Source organism: Camelus dromedarius, chromosome 15, assembly GCF_036321535.1.
Source record: "Camelus dromedarius isolate mCamDro1 chromosome 15, mCamDro1.pat, whole genome shotgun sequence".
Lineage (NCBI taxonomy): Eukaryota > Metazoa > Chordata > Mammalia > Artiodactyla > Camelidae > Camelus > Camelus dromedarius.
In genome coordinates, this window is record NC_087450.1 from 1,565,283 (window position 1) to 1,588,180 (window position 22,898).

General features: G+C 34.4%; 3 pseudogenes; all 3 read right to left on the minus strand.

Annotated features, from left to right (window-relative positions):
- Positions 1-1,984: 1,984 nt before the first annotated feature.
- LOC135322951 (olfactory receptor 8K3-like) lies at positions 1,985-3,083 on the minus strand (annotated as a pseudogene).
- Positions 3,084-8,274: 5,191 nt separating this feature from the next.
- Positions 8,275-9,477, minus strand: LOC135322952 (olfactory receptor 8K3-like; annotated as a pseudogene).
- A 7,096-nt stretch (positions 9,478-16,573) lies between these two features.
- Positions 16,574-17,524, minus strand: LOC135322953 (olfactory receptor 8K3-like; annotated as a pseudogene).
- Between the last annotated feature and the right edge of the window lie 5,374 nt (positions 17,525-22,898).

Here is a 22,898-nt window from a genome sequence, read left to right on the forward strand (position 1 = left end):
AATAGCTAAATATTATGTTAGAGTCATGTTTAATTTTTAAGGTAGTGAATCTTAAATCAAATGGTTTAAAATATTTATATACCATTTTGCTTTCTATCAATAATGTATGAAATTTGTAGTTTCTCCACACACAGACAACTAGATATTCTAGTTGAATATAGTGTTATCTCATTGAAATTTAAATGAAAATTATTTACTGAATAATGAGGCTGAGTGACTTTTTATGTTATGCACCAGTTCCTGATTTTTACATTTAATATTCTATAGAAAATATAATATTTTCTGATATAAGTTGTGTATCTACTTGGTAATGAAATAAAGACTCATTTTTGAATGAATGAAATATAGTTTCAAAATATGTAAATCTTAATACTTTTTTTCTTTTTGTTTTATAATCTGAGGGATAATCAAAGATACCTCATTATTAATTTTAGAAGTGAGATATTGGGCTGTGTTTATTCAAGTTTGTATTTTCAAATCCATATATTTTAACATTGTACTGTATTTGTGTACAAGATAAATAATCTAGGAAAGATATTTTTTAACTGTTTATGTATGCATAGCTCATACTTAGGTATATATATATATATTTCTTTATAATTAGAAATAAACTGTAAAGATGCCAATAATATTTACCTCACTCACTATATAACCTTGTGAATTGTTTTTATTCAAATTTGATTGGCTTCACTGATAATTTTATTCCATGATGATGAACTCAGAAAACAGTTCATTATCTCTATGATGTAAATAAGTCTACTGAATGTTAAAAAGTAATAAAATGAACAAAAAATAAGAGAATGTAATAAGGGTCATGTAGGAAGCATGTCCAAAAGACATGACAACTTTATAAATGACTGCATATTACACTACACATTCACTAGAAATATAGTATCATCCAAATCATGAAATCATCTCATTTTGCTTCTTCCAAGTAGGGTCATCAAACTGATGTAGTCAAATAAAGAATCTTAATCAAAATATAGTGACCCTCATTCAAACCAAATTTGTGGAATGGCAGCCAAATTAAAGAGAGGCAACACCCCAATTTATCCCAGAGGAGACCTCATACACAAGAAGAGAAAAACAACTGGAACATAACAAGAATTATTCTTATTTTTCAGAAAGCTTAAAAAAAAAAAGGTAACAATCCATTAAACAAAAGCAAGTGGTTAGGAATCAAGATCAGTTGATAAGAAAAACAAAAAGTAAAAACCCAGGAAGCTTCTATGGCAAACCACAAGAAACAGAACTCAATTGGTATATCCATTTTTTATAGACAAATGGACTGATTTAGACAAACTTAGCTGCTGTGTTGATCTGGGTTGCCAAAATGCCAAGTATGTTGAGTAAATCGACTATTTAAGGCTCATATGTGAAAGTAATGGTACTGATGAGACAAGAGCAGAACACAAAGATCCCTTTGTGGGAAGGAGACATTTGAGCAAATTCAGATGACTTCAAATTAACACAATACACTGAGCCTCCTTGAAACTAACATCAAGTGTGTTTTAACCCATCCTATAGAAACAAATGAAGGCTAAGCAGAAAGTGTGTGCTTACAGGAAAGCAAACATACATACACACTAATATGCAGGCACTGGAACTTTTATTCTAATACTTGAGAATAACACAAGTCACTTTAACTCCCTGTGTGTACCAGCTAATGTTTTTCCCTCCTGTGAATCATACCCACACTCTTTGCCTGTGGCTATAGTCTAACCCATATAATGGGACTCCCTAACCCATTAGCAATAAGTTACCTAATTATTATGTTTATGATACATTTCTTCCATCAAAGAAGGAAAAGATATTTATTGCTCATTAACTAATGTATTTAGAGCACTTAGAAGTATGGCTGTTGCATAGAAGACAATCTCTAAATATATGTTGATCTCATTTATCCTTGCTTTCCCCTCTGAGAGGGCACAAAACAATGCTTCATAATGTTCATAGCCTAATTCAGAGGAACATTAAAATGAATTTAAGAAAAGATATTGCGTATTTTTTCCATATCTTATGGACAGTATATTTTACATCTTTGTTCCTCAAGCTATAGAACAAGGGATTCAACATGGGGATACTGAGAGTATAGAATATAGAAGACACTTTGTCAGTGTCAAAGGAATGTCTGGACTTGGGCTGCAAATACATGAAGAGTAAAGTCCCACAGAAGACTGTCGCCACTGTCAGGTGGGATCCACAGGTAGACCAAGCCTTGTGCTGACCCCCAGTGGAGTTCATCCTGAGAATGGCTACAAGGATACACAGGTAAGACACAAGAACCACCAGAAGCAATGAAATCAAATTAAACACTGAGAAAATCATAATAATCAATTCAATATCCTGTGTATCTGAGCAGAGCAAAGATAACAAGGCAAGACAGTCACAGTAGAAATGACTGACAACATTGTAGCCACAGAAGGATAAATCAAATACCTTTACGGTGACTAGAAGAGACACAAATGTGCTATAGAGATAGGGGACTGCCACCAGTACCTGACACACCCTTTGTGACATGATGACTGTGTAGAGCAGAGGGTTACAGATGGCCACATAACGGTCATAGGACATTGCTGACAGAATGAAAAATTCACTAATGATGAACATAATGTAGAAAGCTCCTTGTGTGGCACAAAAATAATAGGAGATTGTATTTTCATCCACAGCAAAACTTACTAACATTTTGGGTCCCACAGTTGTTGAATAGCCCAGATCAGTGAGAGACAGATGTTTGAGGAAGAAGTACATGGGTGTCTGTAGCCTGGAGTCCACTGTAGTGAGGATGACCATGCCCAAGTTGCCCACCACTGAGATCATGTAGATGACAAGGAAGAGCCCAAATAACAGAGCCTGCAGCTCAGGGCGGTCTGTGATGCCCATGAGAATGAATTCACTCAGCACTGTTCCATTGTGTTTTTCCATCCAGTTTTATCAGAAAGCCTACTCTGGATAAAGACATCAGCACAGTCAATAGCTGTCACGTGGTATCAGCTGGTAGTGTTTTAGGATGCAGAGCTAGAACAAATATGATAAATCCAAATTTCCAATTCTGGAATTTTAAAATAAACTGGCCTGCCACAATAAACATATATAACAATGATGATGTATAGATAGATAGATAGATAGATAGATAGATAGATAGATAGATAGCCATTGATAATAGAGATAGGGTTGGAGACAGAAATAGATCAGTGTTTTTACAATTGGGGATGATTTGTAGCCCAAAGAACATCTGGTAATCTCTTGAGGCATTTTGGTTGCCACAAGTAGAGTGAGTTAAAGGGGGAGCTACTGGCATCTGATGGTTGGAATCTAGTGATGCTGCCATTTGTCTTGCTACATTAGGACTAGACCCCCACACACGACAACAAAGTTTTAACAAAACCAAAATGTCAGTAAGGCCAAGATTTATGAACACTTACATAGACAGATACAGATAGATATAAATACAGATATAGACTAATTTTTTTAAAAAAATGGTAAAAAAGTATATGAATATCCCTAATAAGCTGCTAATTAAAAAAATACAAGAATAGAAGGAGGATGGCAGGGTAGAGTAAAATGATTAGTGGTTTAAAAAATTGACTATCAGCGTTTCAAAAGAAAGAGAAAGGAAAGAAAAAGAAAAAGAAAGAAGGAAAAAACCGAAGAAGGAAAAAGAAAAAGGGAATTGATTCTGGGTACAAGGAAAATATGTGTCCGGTGTCTTTTAGTGAGCTATAAGAAAGACAATAGAAAAACACAGCATTAACAGCATTCAGTTATATATCTATACCTATACATTTACAGAAAACCCACATTTTTCTCAAATAAAACATGGCTTATAAGGTTGTGAGTGTCTGATATCCTATCCCCATGTGCTTACCTCTCCATGTCAGAAATACTGAACTTCTCTTAAAAATATTTAAATCAAAGAAATAAGAAGCAATATAAATCTTGTTTGAGTACAATGATGGAAAACTAAAGAAAAATTATATTAAATGCTGATTTTCCAGTAAAATAAGGAATGTTACCATTACTCGCACCATTTTTAGACATCTATGGACAGCATCAAATTGCATTTTCATACTTTATGACCTGTGTTGATTATCTGATTATTCTTTTTAAGGCTATGTATCTTTTGAGAAAATTGAATGTGTTTCCTTCAAATTCCACTGGAAACCGTACATGCTGTATATTGGACCATCACCTTAAAACTGGATACTTAAAAGTTTTCTGAACACCAAAAGTTATTTTTCATATCATTGTAAGATGGAAGTACTCATTTTGTTCGTCAAAATTTCAGGAAAAATATCACATTTATAGATTGTTTTAATTTCATATTAATTATTAAAATATTTTGAGATAAAAATAAGAAGAGCCACAGTTACCAACTAACTAAAGATTTAGAAAGACATCAAACAGGAAACTGAACACCTGCAGCTTCATATTTCTGGCATAATTTTTGTTATTTATTCCTGGCTCTTTAGTTAGCCTTTCTTGACCCACAGTTTTGTCCTTTCTTATTCAGATGATTATTTATATAGACTATAAATATTAAATTAACAACATGACACTGACATTTCAAAGATGCTCATTAGCATTTGTGAAAATATTTGAACATTAATCTGAAGGAAAGGGGGGAAGTCCTGTTCTGCTCAGGCATTATTAATAGTAGGATGTACATGGAAATAGAAGTCCTCATATTTTGCTGTGCTTTGTCAGTGAATAAAAGTGTTATCTTGCAAATGTCACCCAAACTATTAAAATACAGGTACAATATGATGCCATATGAAATATACTGTTTACCTGTAATGGAACCTCTGACGTTGCTTCCCCATGTGCTTCATAAGGTGCATAGTGAGATCAACTTATTCATTCTTTTCACCCTCTGAGACTCTCCCTGAGGAGACCCCAAGCAATTTCTTGATTGTCCCTGAAGCACTGAAATCACAACAGAGGGCAAGGGAGAGTGTGTTTATCAGTAGTCCAGAACAGTTTTACACACCAGTGAGTTAGGTATATTATTGTATGTGTGTTACATTTCTACCTTTTACTCCTGATTGATTTTCTTTTCTTCCTGACTCTGATGTTTATTTATTTTCTGTCCATGTAGTTAGACTATGCTGCCCAGTTGTTTGGCCAAACATCAGTCTAGATGTAGCTATGGGGATATTTTTCAGATGTGATTAACTTTTAAAGCAGTAGATTTTGAGTACAGCCAACTTCCCTCCAGAATGTGGATGGGTCCTTTTCTATCAAGAGTAAAGACTTAGAACCCCTAAAGAAAAAGGAATTCTGCTTCCAGATTGCCAGAAAGACATTCTGCCTCAGTTTCCCACACTTTTGCTCAGCATCCACTCTTGCTATCTGCCAGGGCCCACAACCACATCGTATAATCTTAAAATCTCTCTCTCTCTGCCCCCATATATATTCCATTTCTCTGGTGTACTTTAATACAGCCATACAGGCATCTGGAATATTAGATTCTATCCATCACAGGCCTGTCAGCATTCCCCTGTGACTGCAACGGTCCTCTGAATTAGGTGATGTGAAATGTGCTTAATCACTGTCCTACTGCATGAGTTAAAAAATGTAAATGAGCTAAAAATAATAATAAGTTGTGTAGATGTAAGATGTTTCTTTTTTAACTCTAGGGAGAGGAATTAGTTACTTCTGTTTCTCATTTTCAGTCCATACTGAATCATCATCATCTGTCTGTTTAGGACTTTTTCATTATGTCTGTATTCATTACATTCCAATATTCCTTGTTTTCCCATCATGCCCAATACCCTATCAAATTTCTCTTGTCTACCTTGACATATACTCCAACGTGCTTCATATAAGCCATACATTCTGCAACAATGGAATGTTTTGCATGCATATGCTTTACTATGTGTGTATGTTACTGAGCTGTACATTTGCATTGTTGAATATAATTCACTATTTGTGTTATATCCATGTTATGTTGAAAGGCTACAGAAACAAAGCACATTGATAAGTGCTGAGTTTTCTGTAAGATAAGGGAGGGCTGAAGAACTTTTCCTTACCAGCAACAGAGTTGTATGGAAGGTATCAAATTAACTTTTCATAGTTTACTATCTGTGTTGATTACCTGATTATTATTTTTAAAGCTATATTCTTTGAGAAAATTTTATGTGCTTTCTGTCTGATTGCACTGGAAACTGAACATTATACCATCACTGTAACCCTGGGCACTCAAAATCTCCTAGCTTCTGAAAGTTGCTTTTCACATCTCAGTGCAAGGTGGAAACTCCCTTTGTGCTAAACAAGAGATCAGAAAAATTCACATTTATACATTGATTTCAATATTCATTAAATATACAATATTTTTGAGAAAGGAATAAGAAGTGCCTAGAGTCACTAATTGACTAAGGATTTGACAGGACATCAAACTAGAAACTGACCACCTGTGGCTTCTTAATTCTGCCATGATTTTAATTTTTTATTCCTGACTCTTTAGTTAGGCTTTCTCGTCCCTCAGTTTTGAACTTTCTTCTTCATATGACTAAGTATGTATATAAAACTTAAATATTACATAAACAATATGGCACTGACATTTCAAAGATGCTCATTAGCCTTTGTGAAAATATTTGTACATCAATCTGAAGGAAAAGGGAAGCCGTCCTGTTCTGCTCCATGCATTATCAACGGCAGGGTGTACACGGAAGTGAATCAGACATCCTTATGTTTTACTGCGCTTTGTCATAGAATAAGCACTCTACTGCAAGTCACCAAGCTGTCTGGATATTGGTAAAATATGGCACCAACATGGAATGTACTACCTGTTTACCTGTGACGAGACCTCTGCCTTGGCTTCCCCACGTGTTTCATGACACACATAGTGAGATCAATTTATGGGTTCTTTTTCACCCCATGAGACCCTCCCTCAGGGAATGCCAAGCACTTTCTTGATTGTCCCTGAAGCACTGAAATCATAATAGATTACAAAGGAAAGGGTGGATTTATTAATAGTACAGAACAATTTGTTTTTACCAGTAGGTGATTTAGATTGCATTCCTACTTTTTACTCTTTATTAACTTTCTATTTTTTCTGCTTTGATAGTTAATTTCTGCATCCCTTTGGCCAGGCTGTGGTGCCCAGTCATTTGGTCAAACATCAGTCTAGACGTCATTGTAAAGATTTTTTTTTAAAAGATTTTGTTAACATTTAAATCAATAGAATTTTAGTATAGCCAGTTATCCTCCTGAATAGAGGTGTGCTTCATCTAATTAGCTGAATGTTCTAAAGAGTAAATGCTGAGGTCCCCTGATCTCTCTCTATGTATACATATATATATGGATGAATCTTCTTTTGAATCTGTTTCTCTGAGTATCTTTACTAATACAATCCCACAGACAAATGGATTTCTTTATTTTATCTATACAACAACCTTGTCAATATTCCTCCCATCTACAATGGTCTCCACAAATGGGTGATAATTGAGACATTTTAAACAATGTCCTATCACATTATTTAAATGATTGAATGAACTCAAAGTAATAATGCATTATGTGTATGAAGTGTGATTTCCTTCAATTATTTTTTCATTAATTTCTTTTTTTTTCTTTTTGAAGATAGAGAGATAAATTAGTTACTTACACTTCCCATTCTCATTTTATATTGTATTTTCATGATCTTTTTAGGTCTTCTCTTTCATTACATTTGCCTGTGTTATATTTCAGTATTTCTTATTCTTCCATTATGTCCAATATTCACTCCAACTCTTCTTGTCTAACTTGACACATATTCTACTATGCTTGATATATACCCAGCATGATCAATGTGGTCTGCAAAAATGTAATATTTTCTGTGCATATTTTACTGTGTTATTTTGCTGTAAATTGTTTTGTTGCATTTTAGGTCACTTTATTTGTCACAAATCCATGTTGTGACTTTTTTTGTTACTTTCTTCATTGTAGTCAATAATATATGATAATTTCATACATCTATTCTTTATATAGTAAACAGGCTACGTGTGAGAACATGTAGGAATGACACGTCATTTGGACTGGAAACTAGATATGGGTAGATATCTGAAGTATGAGCAGGAATTAGTCATCTGTGATATACTTTGGTTTGAAATAATAAATCATTTTCTTTATTTATATGCTTATCATACATTGATTTTTGTTTATCCCATAGAGGTAACATTATGGAGCTAAAACAATGCTGGTTATAGTATACATAGATTAATATATAGTTTACTGTTAGCATATCCTACAGTGAATTTTAAGTAGAATAATTGCACACATTCTCCAGGTTCTAAGTCAGGCAGTTTTCACCTCTTTGTTCCTCAAACTGTAGATCATAGGATTTAGCATGGGTATTACTAAAGTATAAAATAAAGAGGCCATTTTATCAGCATCAAATGAATCACTGGATTTGGACTTCACATACATAAAGAATAGAGTACTGTAGAATATGACTATCACTGTCAGGTGAGACCCACAGTTGAAGAAAGATTTGTGCCTGCCTTCTGCAGAGTTCATCTTGAGGATGGAGACCAGGATCAAACTATAGGGCACAAGGATTATCAGAAGAGGTGAAACCAAATTAAAAGCTGAAAAGATCAAAATTATCGACTTAATCTCCAGTGTCTCTGAGCAGAGAAAAGAGATCAGTGGCTGAGTGTCACAGTAGAACTGCCTAATGACATTATAGCCACAAAACGATGAAGTAAAAATTTTTATGATGGTCAGCAAAGACAAAAAGACACCGTAGAGATAGGGGTTTGCTACGAGTGCCTGACATAATCTTTGGGACATGATGACTGTGTAGAGCAGGGGGTTACGGATGACCACATAGCAGTCATAGGCCATTGCAGACAAAATGAAAAGTTCACTGATGATAAACACACCGAAGACAGTCAGCTGGGCACACCAGTTATGAGAGATTGCATGCTCATCTACAGCCAAGTCGACTAGCATTTTGGGCCCCATAGCTGTTGAATAAACAAGATCAGTGAAAGCCAGGTGTCTGAGGAAAAAATACATGGGTGTTTGTAGCCTTGAAGTCTATCTTGGTGAGGATGATCAAGCCCAGATTATCCACCACTGAGACCATGTATACAATGAGGAAGAGTCCAAATAATGGACCCTGCAGCTCAGGGAGGTCCGTGATTCCTATTAGGATGAATTCATTCAACACTGTCAGATTGCATTTGTGCATCCAAGCCATTTGGGAAACATATACTGGAAATGAATATCAAAATAATTGTTAACTTTCATGAGATATATCTGAGATTATCATTGTAATAAGTGATTTAAGTCTTACATCTTTTATTTATGGCTTGCTGGTTTAATTGGCTAGCTCAACACATGGCACCTTAGTTCTCTCTCTCCCCCTGCTCAGCTAAGCTGTTTACTGGTTTCTTAGACATGACACCAAAAGCACAAACAGCAGAAGTAAACATAGATACATTGGACTTAATCAAAATTGAAACAAAACAAAACAAAACTTTGTGCAGCAAAGGACATTCTCAAAGAATTAAAAATGTGACTCACACAATAGAAAAAAAATTGCAAATCATATATTTGATGAGAATCTAGTATACAGAGTATAGAAAGGATTTCTATAACTCAACAACAAAAAGACTTAATGACCCAAATTTGGAAACAGACAATGACCTTAAATAGAAATTTGTCACAGAAGATACACAAATGGACAATAAGCACATGAAAAGATATCCAACACTATTAGTCATTAGGGAAATGCAAATCAAAGCCACAATGAGATATCACTTCATACCACCCCTTCCACCATGGCTATTTAAAAAAAAAAAATTGCAAATGCTGACAAGGGTGTGGAAAGATTAGAACCTTTACCCATTGTTTTGAGGAACGTAAAATGGTGTAGCCACTACGAAAATAATTTGGCACTCTATAAATTAACCATAGATTTGCCACTGTGACCCAGCAATTCCACTCCTGGATATGTGCCTCAAAGTTCTGAAAACCACACATGCTCCTACAAAATCATGTACATAAATGTTCATTGCAACATTTTTCATAATAGTCAAAAGGTAGAAACCACATAGGTGTCCATCTAGTAATGAATAAATATGATACAATGTAATATGAATGAGCCATAAAAGGGAAGAGATACTGATACATGCTGCACCATCCATGAGCCTTTGAAGCACTGTGCTAAGTGAAAGAAGCCAAGTATAAAAAGCTACATATTGCACATATGCATCCTGTGAAATACCCAGAACAGACAAATCCACAGAGACAGAAAGCAGGTTATTGTGGCTTGTTCAGGAACACTGAATTAATTAACAAGAGACAATCCATTTGGGGACAAATTTCAGTGGATATAAAATTATATAAATTTTTATGTACAAATCTCAACTGGTTGGATAAATGAGGTTAGGAAGTGTGTTCTTTTCTAAATCCATGCTAATAAGTACCAGTCTCCTTGTATGTGAGAAAATTGTGAAATATTTTTCTCACCATCCTTAGAGTTCTGTGTAAAGCACTAAATTAAAAAAAAAATTCTACTTATATTATTTTACATGATTAGTGAAGATGGTCTGGTTCTGAACCTTTAAATCTTTTTTTCTCTCAAGATTCTTGAAACATGTACAAAATACAACAGGCAAGGCTTAGCATTGGACCATCACTATAAAGCTATGCTGAGGAGAGAGATTAGAGAGGTTAAATCATTTCCATCCCTGCCCTGTGCACCAAATACACATTCAACACTAAAATAAGTGACAGTAAATGTATTCTACAATGAGAGATCAAAAATATATATCTAAATCGATATATTTAAACACCAAAGTAATTTTTGAGAAGGAATAAAGGGAGTTTTACTAAGAACTACTAAAAAAAGGATGGTAAAGACACCATAATTTTAGGCAAAATACACATTCCTCTTTTATAATTTTGAAAGGACTGTTTTTTTGCTTAAATCTGTATTTGTATAGATTTTAATCTTAGTTCCAATCTCCTTTAGATGTGCATTTAGTCATTCAAGGGACAATATGATGTCATTTCAAATACTAATCAGACATTATGGTGTGATGGATGCTTTAATATTTTACTTTGGCCTTCCCTTCAACAACAAAAATAGTAACTTTCAAATGACATTGATCCTTTCAATGATATTGGTAAATTTGGGAAACACATGGCATATCTGAAATGCTGAAACAAATCCCACTAACTAAAAATGACAATATCATATTTGACCTCTTGATTAAGGATCCAAGTGAAAGAAAATAATTATAAAAATCTCAAGGTCTTGTTAGTTTCTTAATAATGCTAGGTCCATTTTTAGAGATATTTCTTTACCAAAGAGTACAAACTTACCATATCAAAGTAAATGCCTAGCTTCCATCAAAAATCATAATAAAGATGTTTACAACATGGTACTGGCCCAGAGAAGAATATATGGGTTTCTTTGCTCCTTTGAATCTCTCACAGAGGAGAAAAGATATAATTTGTTAATTACACCTGAAGCATTTTAAGTTTTAAACAAAGTCAGTGGGATATCTGGAAATTATACAGAGTATCTTTATATTCCTATACAAATAAAGTTTTGTTAGATACCTTTCCACAGCTTCTCTTCGGTTAAGTCTTTTCTGCTGCAGCTCAGAGATCTGGAATCACACCACTGTGTCTGTAAGACAGGCATTTTAGTTTCTCTTGCAGCCTTTCATTTTCTCCTATTAATGCAATGGCTTTGATGACTTTATGGCTGCTGACATAATGGAGAAATATTTGAACAATTCTTGTATTGTTTTAAAATTCACAAGGGGAAACAATACATATGTGTAGCTCCTTTCCCCTTATTTGTGGTGTTTTAAACTTATTCCTGAAGTGTAATGTACATATTAACAAAAGCATACTTCATAAATAACTTTTTAAAATAGAACTACCATATGATCCAGGAATTCCACTTCTAGGTATATATCTGAAAAAAATTAAAACACTAATTTGCAAAGATACATGCACTCTGATCTTCATAACAATATTATGGAATAGCCAAGATATGGAAGCAACTTGCATTTCCATCCACAGATGCATGGATAAAAATGGATATATATACAAACAATGGAATAATACTTAGCCATTAAAAATAAAATTTTTCCATTTGCAACAAGTCCATGGATGGACTTGGGGGGTATTATGCTAAGTGAAATAAGTCAGACAGAGAAAGACAAATATTGTATGGTATCATTTATATGTAGAATCTAAAAAAATAAAACAAACTAGTGAATAAAATAGAAATGAAGCACTCACAGATAAAATACAAAACAATCCCCCCCAAAGACAGCTACTCCTACATTACTTTTATCAACATCAATATTCAATCTAGATCGACTTAGTCGTAAATGTATTTCTATTTGGCTGCATTACTTACATTGAAATTGCTGAGTCATGGGATACTCTTATTCAGAGCAGCAAATACTGCCAAATGTATTTCCAGAGTAATTATATCAAGGTGCATTCGTACCAGCAGTGAAAATAGTTATGATCGCTCAGCATCCTTGTCAGGGTTTGATATTTTCCATTATTTTGTTTTTTGCCCTTCGGGGTGAAGTGTACGTGTGTCACTGTGGTTTCAGTTTGCATTATCCTATCCTGAATGAAATTAAAAATGTGTTCACAAGTTTAATGGTCATTTAGATATTTTCTTTTGAGACGTGCTTGTTCATGTCTTGTGTCATCTTTTTATAGTATTTCATGCCAGATATTTATTGATTTGTAAGAGTTATTTTTATCTTTTACATATGGGCCACTCTGAGATATACGTGTTTGATTCTGTACATCTAATAAAAATATCCTCTCCCAATGAGAGTTTCCCTTTCCACATTATTACTTTTGATGAATAGAATTTCTTAAAACAGTTCAATTAATTTTTTAAAATTTTATATAGTTATTGCTTTGTGTGTTCTGTTTTAAAATTTGTACATATTCCAATATCACAAAGATTTCTCACTGTTTTCCTCTAAAATGTTTATTGTTTACCTTTCACATTTATCTAGGTAGGACTGATTCTGTATAGGGTATGGGTAGGTGCTCAGGTTCTTTTATTTTTTCCTCAAAATAAATATACAAATTACCTAATAGCATTTATTGAAAAGATCTTTCTCTTTTGGAAAATAGTGATACCTCTGTTTTAAGTCAGGTAACAATAAGTGTGTGGATCTGTTTCTGGAGTCATTCCATAGCTCAGTCTGTCTGTCCTCAGGAAAGTGTTTCTTTAATTATTAAAGCTTTATAACAGGCCATAGTATCTGGTCATGTAGCTTCTGCAACTTTATTCTCTTTCCTCAAGATTATCTTTGCTATTTGTGGTGTTTTGCCTTCCTGAATAAATTTTACAATAAGCTTCTGAGGTTCTAAAAGGAAGAAAAAAGAAGGGAAGAAAGGAAGGAAGGAAGGAAAAGTGAGAAAAGAAAGGAAGTTGGGGCAAGGGAGGGAGAAAGGATTTATGTTGGGATTATACTGAACCTATAAATCAATCTAAAGATTCTAAACTTTGTTACAATAATAAGTCCTCCATTCCATGGACAAATGCATTATCAGCTTACATTAATTTATCTCTATTAAATGCATTGTTAATTTTTTATACCTACAATTGCTGAGGGCTTAAATATTTTTTGTTATATTCATTCCTAAATTAGGTTTTATTTTTTATGGTTTTGTCATTTTTAAAAATTTCCTCAAATTTTATTTTTTAATTTGTAGTTGGTAGCATATATAAAGTTGATTTTTCTAAGTTCTTTTTGTATCCAGTAATTTTGTTAAATTCACTTACCATTTTTAATAAATTATGCATTGGTTTTTCACTATATAGTTAATCATAACATATACCAAATTTAGAAAAAAATTGGCAGTATGTGATTTTCTGTTTTAATATCTCATTGTTTTCCCTTTATTATCAAGAACCAACTACTATGTTCAATACATACTAAATATTAATGGTGAGACTGGGTATCCTGATCCTGGGACCAATTTCAGGACACAATTTTCAATGTTGCAGTATTACGTTAGAAGTTTTATATAGTTTTTTTTTTAATGTAATGATGTGCATCCATAATTATATCATACAGAGCATTTTCACTGCCCTAAAAATTCTCTGTGCTCTAACTATTCATTCTCTCCCTATGTGTAGAAATTTTGTAGATACTGTTCATAAAGTTGTTTTCTTCTATTTTACTTTGCTAGACAGTTTATTACAAATGGGTGTTTAATTTTATTGTAAACCTATTTTATAGCTTCTCTTTTAACTTATAGCAAAATTAATTACATAGATTGATTTCCAAGTGTGAAATCAACCTCACATTTTTGCTTATATGCTGTATCCTTTAACTGTATCACATATTCCAAGAAAAAATGTAACATATAAAATGTCTGTACTTTTGAGTAAAGGTCAATATTTTTTCCATTTGTATATACCAGTGTAACTTTTGGAGAACCTAGGGTCTTTCACTTAATATCATATTCATTCATTTTTCTCCCCATCCCTTCCCCTCCCCCCTCTACTTTAGACTTGATTTTCACTTATTTTATTGGTCTGTCTGTCTATACATGCACGATGACATAATTTTTAAAATAATCTAGCTTTATTAAAAGAATTGATATCTGTGAATGGAAGTCCTCTGGATTCTTTCTTCTTCTAACATATTGCTCTGGTTATCCTGGATCTTTGCATTTCCATATTAATTTTAATACCAGCTTCAGTAATTTTTTTTTAAATGGAATTTTTCAATGACTTAGGTCCAGGAGAGCCTGGAGATTGGAGGGGTCCCATCCCTCAGGGAATTGAGTGCATGCACCTTAGGACACATGTCTGCATGTTTACTGGTTACTCTGAGAAGGGCAGAGGGTGAGGGATTGGAATTTGTTGTCCATACCTGATCCTATTCTTGGCAGGGAGAGGGAAAAAGGCCCAATGGCTTCATTAGTGTTTTAAACCTGCAGAGTAAAAGATGTCTTGTTGGAAGACAGGGTTGCCCCTGGGTGTGGATGAACAAATGTCCCCTGCAGGAATTGGTCCCCCAACCTTAGGTCACCCAGAGAAGATTATGGGTTTCCTGGGGGGGTCTCTGGACATGTTTCCTCAGAGATCAAATTTGAATAATTAGAAGCAGGGGCCTTCCTTTCCCACTGGCCAGGGCCAAGTCCTAGGATGTGAAACTGACATTGACCAGTGGAAGGTTTTACTGCTTAAGTAACTGCTTTGGTCACAGAACAGGGTGGGAACATATCTATGAGGAAATTCTGATTGTCCCTCAAGCTTAGCTTCTGGGAAGGATTCAATTGTTTCTCTCCACTTAGCATAGAGTAGACACTAGGATTGAATTGTTGCTAGGTCATGTGTGTTAAAGGAGGACCATTTTTTGGACTTAAATCTGGATTCAAATTTCACTACATAGCCTCATGATACAAGGTATAATCACTGTTTAATCTCTTACATGCCCTCTGCAAATATGTGCCTTGGTAGTTGGTTGTGAGCTTCAAATGACATAAAGCATAGAAACTTCTGACATGTAGAGATGCTTAAAAAAATTATACATCTTATAATTATATTATTATAAAAATGGAATCATATGGACCATTTCAGGAACCAAGAGTAAACAGAGATTCTTTTATTTTAAAATTTAAAAAAAGAATTTTGTTATTGCATTAAATCTATAAGAAAATTTAGGGAGAACTGACTTCATCACATTTATTTCCTCTAGCCAATTGGCACAGTATATTGCTGCATTTGTGTCTTCTTTAATAACTCAATAATGTTTCCATAATTTGTAGCCATAATGTCACACAAATCACTCATTAGATTTTTCTTTGAGTATTTTTCAGATTTTTTTTCAAGTGTGATGGATTGTTTAAAATTTTATTTTTACCTGTTTCATTCTAGTATATAGAAACATAATGAACTTTTGGTATGCAGAACTTGTATCCACCAATTTTGCAAAATTCACCTTTTATTTCTAATTTTTTAGCTTGAAAATTCTTTTGGATTTTTAATTAACACAATTATGCTACTTGAAAACAGTTACACTTTTATTTTTGCTTCCCTGAGCATATACATGTTTACATATAATTTAACAGAAATCTGAGGTGTCAGCAACCACAAAGGAGACAGAGTTAGAGCATCATGAAGGCCAATATTTTTAATGCATTTTTTTATTGCTGTATACATGTCCAGCACACAGAACAGTCACTGTCATCTTCCATGTGTCAGTATGCCAGTATGACAGGCACTAGTATTTAAGTATTGTGTGATACACACACACATAAAATATTTTATTAAAAGACACAAGCATACCTTTGAAAACAAGATTATTTAATGGTAGATGCAGTGAAAAAGACTTCCCTTCAATTTCAACATAAATATTTGGCAACGTGAGAACAGGGATGTGGACTTCAGTCTTGCCCTAAAAGTTGAGGACAAATCAAAGTTGATCAATACTTGAATATCTATAAGTTGAAAATGAGAGACATGTTTCTAGTTTGCATTCCTTTCACCCATTACTGCTTTCTAACAGTTAATCACATGTAATAAACAGTTGTCTATAGTCTAATTTGTTTTATATGCATTGCCTATTAAACTTTATATAGGGAATTTGCACAGATTTTTCCACATCCTACACAGGGCACCTTTGACCTCTCTGTTCCTCAAACTGTAGATCATAGGATTCAGCATGGGAATTACCAAAGTGAAAAACACAGAGGCTATTTTATCAGAATTGAAGGAATGACTGGACTTGGTCTGCATGTACATGAAGGAGAGAGTCACATATAACACAACTACCACTGTCAGGTGAGACCCACAGGTGGAGAAGGCTTTGCACCTGCCTTCTGCAGAGTTTATCCTGAGGATGGCCTTAAGGATCAGTATGTAGGACACAAGGACAATCAGAAGAGATGAAACCAAATGAAACACTGAACAGATCAGTATGAACAACTCAATTTCTCGGGTGCTTGAGCACAGCAAACTTAACAAGAGAAGACTGTCACAGTAGAAGTGACTAATGACATAGCCACAGAATGATAAAGTAAATATCTTTATGGTGGTTATCAGAGACACAGAGGCACTGTAAAGTTAGGGGACTCCAACCAGCACCCAGCACATGCTTTGGGACATAACTACACTGTAGATCAGAGGGTTACAGATGGCCACAGAATGGTCATAGGCCATTGCTGACAGGATGAAAAGCTCACTGATGATGAACAAGATGAAGAAATCCAGCTGTGTGGCACACTAATTACAGGGGATTGTGTTTTGGTCACTTATAAAACTTACAAACATTTTGGGCCCCACAGTTGTTGAATAACCAAACTCAATGAAAGCCAGGTGTCTGAGAAAGAAGAAGTACATGGGTGTCTGGAGCCTGGAGTCCACCTTGGTGGGGATGACCATGCCCAAGTTGCCCACCACTGAGATCATGTAGATGATGAGAAAGAGCCCAAGTAATGGAGCCTGGAGCTCAGGGTGGTCTGTGATGCCCAAGAGAATGAATTCTTTCAGCTCCATTTGATTGTGTCTGTCCATCCAGGCCATGGAGGAAATTAACTGTGGGAAGAACCATTAGAAGAGACACTGGGTTTCAGAAGACATCATCTGTGAAAAGTTTAGTATTCACAGTCATTCTGTGTAAGACAGATCCCATTATTTTAGACAGAGTGATTTAAAACAAGACTCACCTCCCTCATTGAACCTGGAACCAAATTTAGAGACCGTTACAACCTAATATCTAAAGCAGCCATCTTATTTTTGTGTGTCATGTACTGGTTATCACTTCAAGGTACATACATTTCCTTTACAGCTCTGTCAACAATGTCATCAGAGAAGTTCGATCAGAGTGGGAATTGTTACATTTTTTCAAAATTTTTTTTTCATTTAAACTGCACATAATTGGTTACAATGTATCAATTTTAGAAAGAATTATAATAAAAAGTAATAACCCTTTGCTTCCTGACCTTGCAATTTAGCCCCAGTCTCCAAAAAAATGCTATTAAACTAATTTAATAGACTTTGATTCACTTCTCTTCATTATAACTCCACATAGACAAATGGTATTTTCATTCCACTATCCATTTGATTTTTTAAATTTTACTCTCATTCAACCATGCTTTTATGAGTTTTAAATATTGTTTAGTGATGTTTATAATGATAGAAAATAATTTAGCAAATTTTCAGTAGTCCCCAATATGCCCACTGTACTGCACATAAATGACTTATTTCTTCAAGAAATGTGGATCTGAAACTTCAGCAAATGTGTGCCGATTTTTGAAGTTTCTGAGCTTTTCCTATATTGCATACCAAGTAAACCCTGCATCTGTAATTGATTCAATCTGGGAAAGAACAACGGATAAATATGCCCACATTTGCTTTGACCTTAGCCCAATATCTCTGAAATGATGGATTTAATATTGTAGTTGTTATATTTTTCTAGAACATTTTAAGACAAGTAAAAATTAAAACCATCTAGTAAACTACTAGGATATACTTATCCAACAGAAAGAAACATCTCTGTGAAGCAGAGAATTCTCTCTCAAATGCCTCATCAAATGGCAAAGGATATCACTGCATGAAGGATAAGGATGAAAAATAAAGATGTCATAGGGAACAAGAGGAACTAGATATTGCATGATTCATTTGAAGTATTTGAATTTTATTTAAATTTACATAGACAGGACAAGACTATACTGTATAGCACAGGGAAATACATACAAGATTTTGTGGCAGCTCACAGTGAAAAACATGTGACAATGAATATATGTATGTTCACATAAAACTGAAAAATTTTGCTCTACACTGGAATTTGACACAACATTGTAAAATGAATATAACTCAATAAAAAATGTTAAAAAAACAAATAACACTGTTTAGAATAAATAAAAACAATAAAATTAAGAATAAGAGGGGAATTTCATAACTTTGATAAAATATTTATAAAAAATAAACAACTACTTGTAAAAGGAGACAAAACTTTATTGAGAAACAAGACAGAAGAAGTGAATTCAATATTAATTTGGAAGATTAAATCTGCCTCATACAAGTTACTTTCACAGACACAAAAAGGAAAAATAAGCATTCATTAGCAGCAAACAAACAAGGAAAATGACAAAGTCTAATGCCTTTAGCTACAAAAAACTATACCCAAAGAAAGGAAGTTTCCACCACGGCTTGTTCATAATGGCAAACCTCTTCATCCAAACATTTGCCATTTTTACAAATCCTTGGAGTTCTTCTGAAACTGAGCTGAGCTGATGTTTTTATCTGATCCTCCCCTCAACATCCCCACCCAAGCACTAACTGGAAAGAAACAAGGAGGCTGAGCAACAAGACTGACTCTTTTCAGATGGAAGCACACACTTCAGAGTTGCACCAGGACTTGGGGGATGGAACTGAAGCCCACGGACATCCTCTTATGCAAATGCAAACACCCAATCTCAACTAAGCTTTCTAGAAAACTTTGCAAATAGCCTCAACTGAGATACATGTTTGGTCAAACTGAGAATACTGTATTCCCACACAAAGGAAGGAGAGAAAGAACCAGAAAGGATAAAAGAAAGAAGAATCTTGAACAGCTCTAAAAGTATGTCAGGCTCACAAATCTTTGACTGAATTAGCATCTTTAAAAATATGTACATATAGTATTTAAAGACACCATACTTCTCTCATCCAACCCAGCTAATAAGGCTACAAGTCCTTCCTTATATATGTTTTCACTCCCTATTGTGTAAAAGAGTTTGCATTTTCTCAATAAAGGACCACTAACTACAATTAGGCGGTGTTAGTGAAGGATATAAAATCAATGTAAACCTTTTCTAATTACAACTTTGGAATTTGACCAACTGTGCTGCTTAGCAAGTCCTAGTTAGAAAACACCAAATTTTTGTAACTTAAGATGTTCAGTATTATACTCAGTGTCATCCCCTAAACTGCTATTATGTGGCTTATCATTATCCTTGAAGATTTTTTAAAAACTATATTTCTTCATTATAATCATGTAGAATAATGCTAAATTCTAAAATGCGTGGGTCAAATTCTAAGAGCTAAGTAACAGTTGGTGTTTTATCTGTGCCAAATAACGGACCTTTGGAGAGATATGGGAAGGTCTCCTGCTCTCCTCTTTCCATCCTTCAAAACATATTTTTTCCTACTCACTTGTGATATGCACAATTTTTAATACAAAAAAGAGATCAGGAAGAAAATGTGCCTTAATTCATGTAAGTACGTTATGAGCAAGGCAAGGCAGTATCGTGGGCTAGATTATGAAGTGGCTAAGGAGTGGCGAGTTCACCAGTACTAAGAGTGCAATGCATGCGCTAGATTGATGATTCTTCCAAAGCCCGATCTTCCTTGACCACTTAATGCCATTGATTTTAGACTCAGTTTTGCCCCCACTGTCAATATATAGGCTATACTCCCAAGCCTTTAGCCTCACCATTCATACAAAAATAAATTTATGTAAAGCTAGTAGGGCAAAGACATCCTTTCATGGTGGTGTGGTGGAGATATTAGCCCAAGTCAAAAATCTATTTTGTATTATTTTGGCTTTGCCATCAACTTACAGTTGCAAATATCACTGTAGCAGACATACCTGTCTCTCATCCCTTGTCATTTTGGGTCACCCATGACTTGGCTTGCAGCCATGCTAGAATATTTTCTGGTGTGCTGGTAGAATCCCATGTCAAGGGTTTGACCTCTTTTCCTGAAGGCATAATATCTTGACATCTTACTCAGACCACAGGCTAGGCACTTTGGAAGTGCCTGAGATTTAATGTGTTCAGGAGTAATAACCAACCAATAAGGGACAGGAATCAGTGGATAATTATCCAAGCCTTTCTAGCCTTCTTCTGAGTAATTCCTAAAAGAAATCTGAAGGGCACTGCAATAAATCTTAAGTGATTGAAACTTAGTTGCTTATAGCAGTAATCTATTCTTTAATGCACACTTTATTAGCTTTCTCCCTTCTTGGTCTCACACTTCCTGTTTCTCTCATTTTTGCTTCCTAGAATCATCTACCAAGTTAACTTTATATACCCAACTCCTGGCCTCAGAATCTTCTTTTGGGGAAATTTGCAATCTGACAATTATAGGGTATTAGCTAAAAGAAAAAAAAAAAAAGGCCATAAATATGTAGAACACAAATGAAACTCTATGGATACATGACAATAAGAGATAATGATAACATCGTGTTACTGAACAACTGAAAGCCTGATCAGAAACTATAATATCAAGGCATTGACACTTAGAAACAAAACCTCAGTCAGCATCTTTGCTTAGACAACATTCAAGAGCTTTCAGGAAATGCTTATTTCCTCTTCAGAAGGCCTATGATCTAGAATCCTAGTATAAATATAGAAATAATAACATAGAAATGAGGTCCCTTATTACCTTCAAAGAACACCAATAATTGTCAAAATATATCATTTATCTAGAAAACACAGTTATGAAAAAAGTTTATTAATATTCATGGTACAGAGTACTGAGACTGGCATTGGTGACTAAAACCCATATCTGTAATTTAAAATTGAAGACAGGGGTCAAGAATTGTCATTGGAGCTAATCTAGTAATTAGGATAATCAGTGCCATCTACTCACCTAAAACAAGGAATGCCTCTTTGTTCCCCAATGTGATTACTAGTCTGACTGCAGCCAGAAGAATTTATGTGTCTGTCCCCTTTGAGATACTCCTCTGGGAACTTGATGCAATTCCTTGGTTATTCCCAAAGCATCTGAGAACAGGAAATGATGCCACTGGTCTTTGTTAAGTATTCAAGGTATTTTTGATTTCCTTATAAAAGAAACATTCTTTATGTACAATTCACCTGCTTTATTTTTAAATTATTTTTACTGCCCTCACTCAAATATCTGGATTTAAGTTTATTAATTGTTGGATATATGCATTCATCACCCATAATTACTTCAACATTCAGTGTTTCCCACAATTCTTTTGCTACAAAAGAATAAACAACACTGTGACTCAGTATAGTGACTCAGGGGAATACGAGACATGTCCTCATATTAATTTCAGGGGATGTATAATTTCCCAAGTGCAAGTCAGGAGAAAGTGACAAGGCAATGGGTCAAGTGTTCATGCCCCTGACTGCAGAATCAAATGGAAATACATGGGTGTTCACTTGCTGATTGAATTCATGCCATTTCTAAACCATCAGGCCAGCTGGTTAATTGACCACTGCATTCTGTTAGCTGTCTTCATATTAAAGCCCATTAAAACACCAAGTGATTTGCTAAAAAATAATTTCCTTCTGACATTGAAACTCATGAGATAGTATATCGGTGTATAGATAATTAGAACAGAATATCAGCATTCCAGATCTTTCAGTAATTGTTATAATCTGGTCACCTATAGAATGAGAACATTAATATTTATGCCACAATGTTGAAATAACTGCTTTTTTAAATGTGAGGAGAATCATAAGAAGAGTAGCCCTGATACAATTATTGACATTAGTTCAATGATATTCCTTGTTCAGGACAAATAACAGAATTTAGAATCCGAAAGGACATGTTCATAGGCCAGGTTCATGATGAAAAGGCACGTGTGATGTTAGAATTGCTCTCCAAGGTTTACCCACTTTAAAGTACCAATATATTTAAATGACCAAGGGGAGAAAACCAGATGCATCCAGGCAGACTAATTAAATGTGTAAAGCAATGAAGATACAAAGCAATTTCCTTTGAATATGTCAGTTTTGGTTATAAATTTAAGACTACCCTATAATTGAACTTTGTCATTAAATGCATGCATTTTTAAAGCATTAGAAAATATTGGATCACAAAATTAGTGTTATAACATCATTGAATAGAAGTTTCAAGAAACTTAATCCAGATATTTCATTCTTTTTTAAAAAATATTTTTATTGAAGTACAGTCAGTTTACAATGTTGTGTCAGTTTCT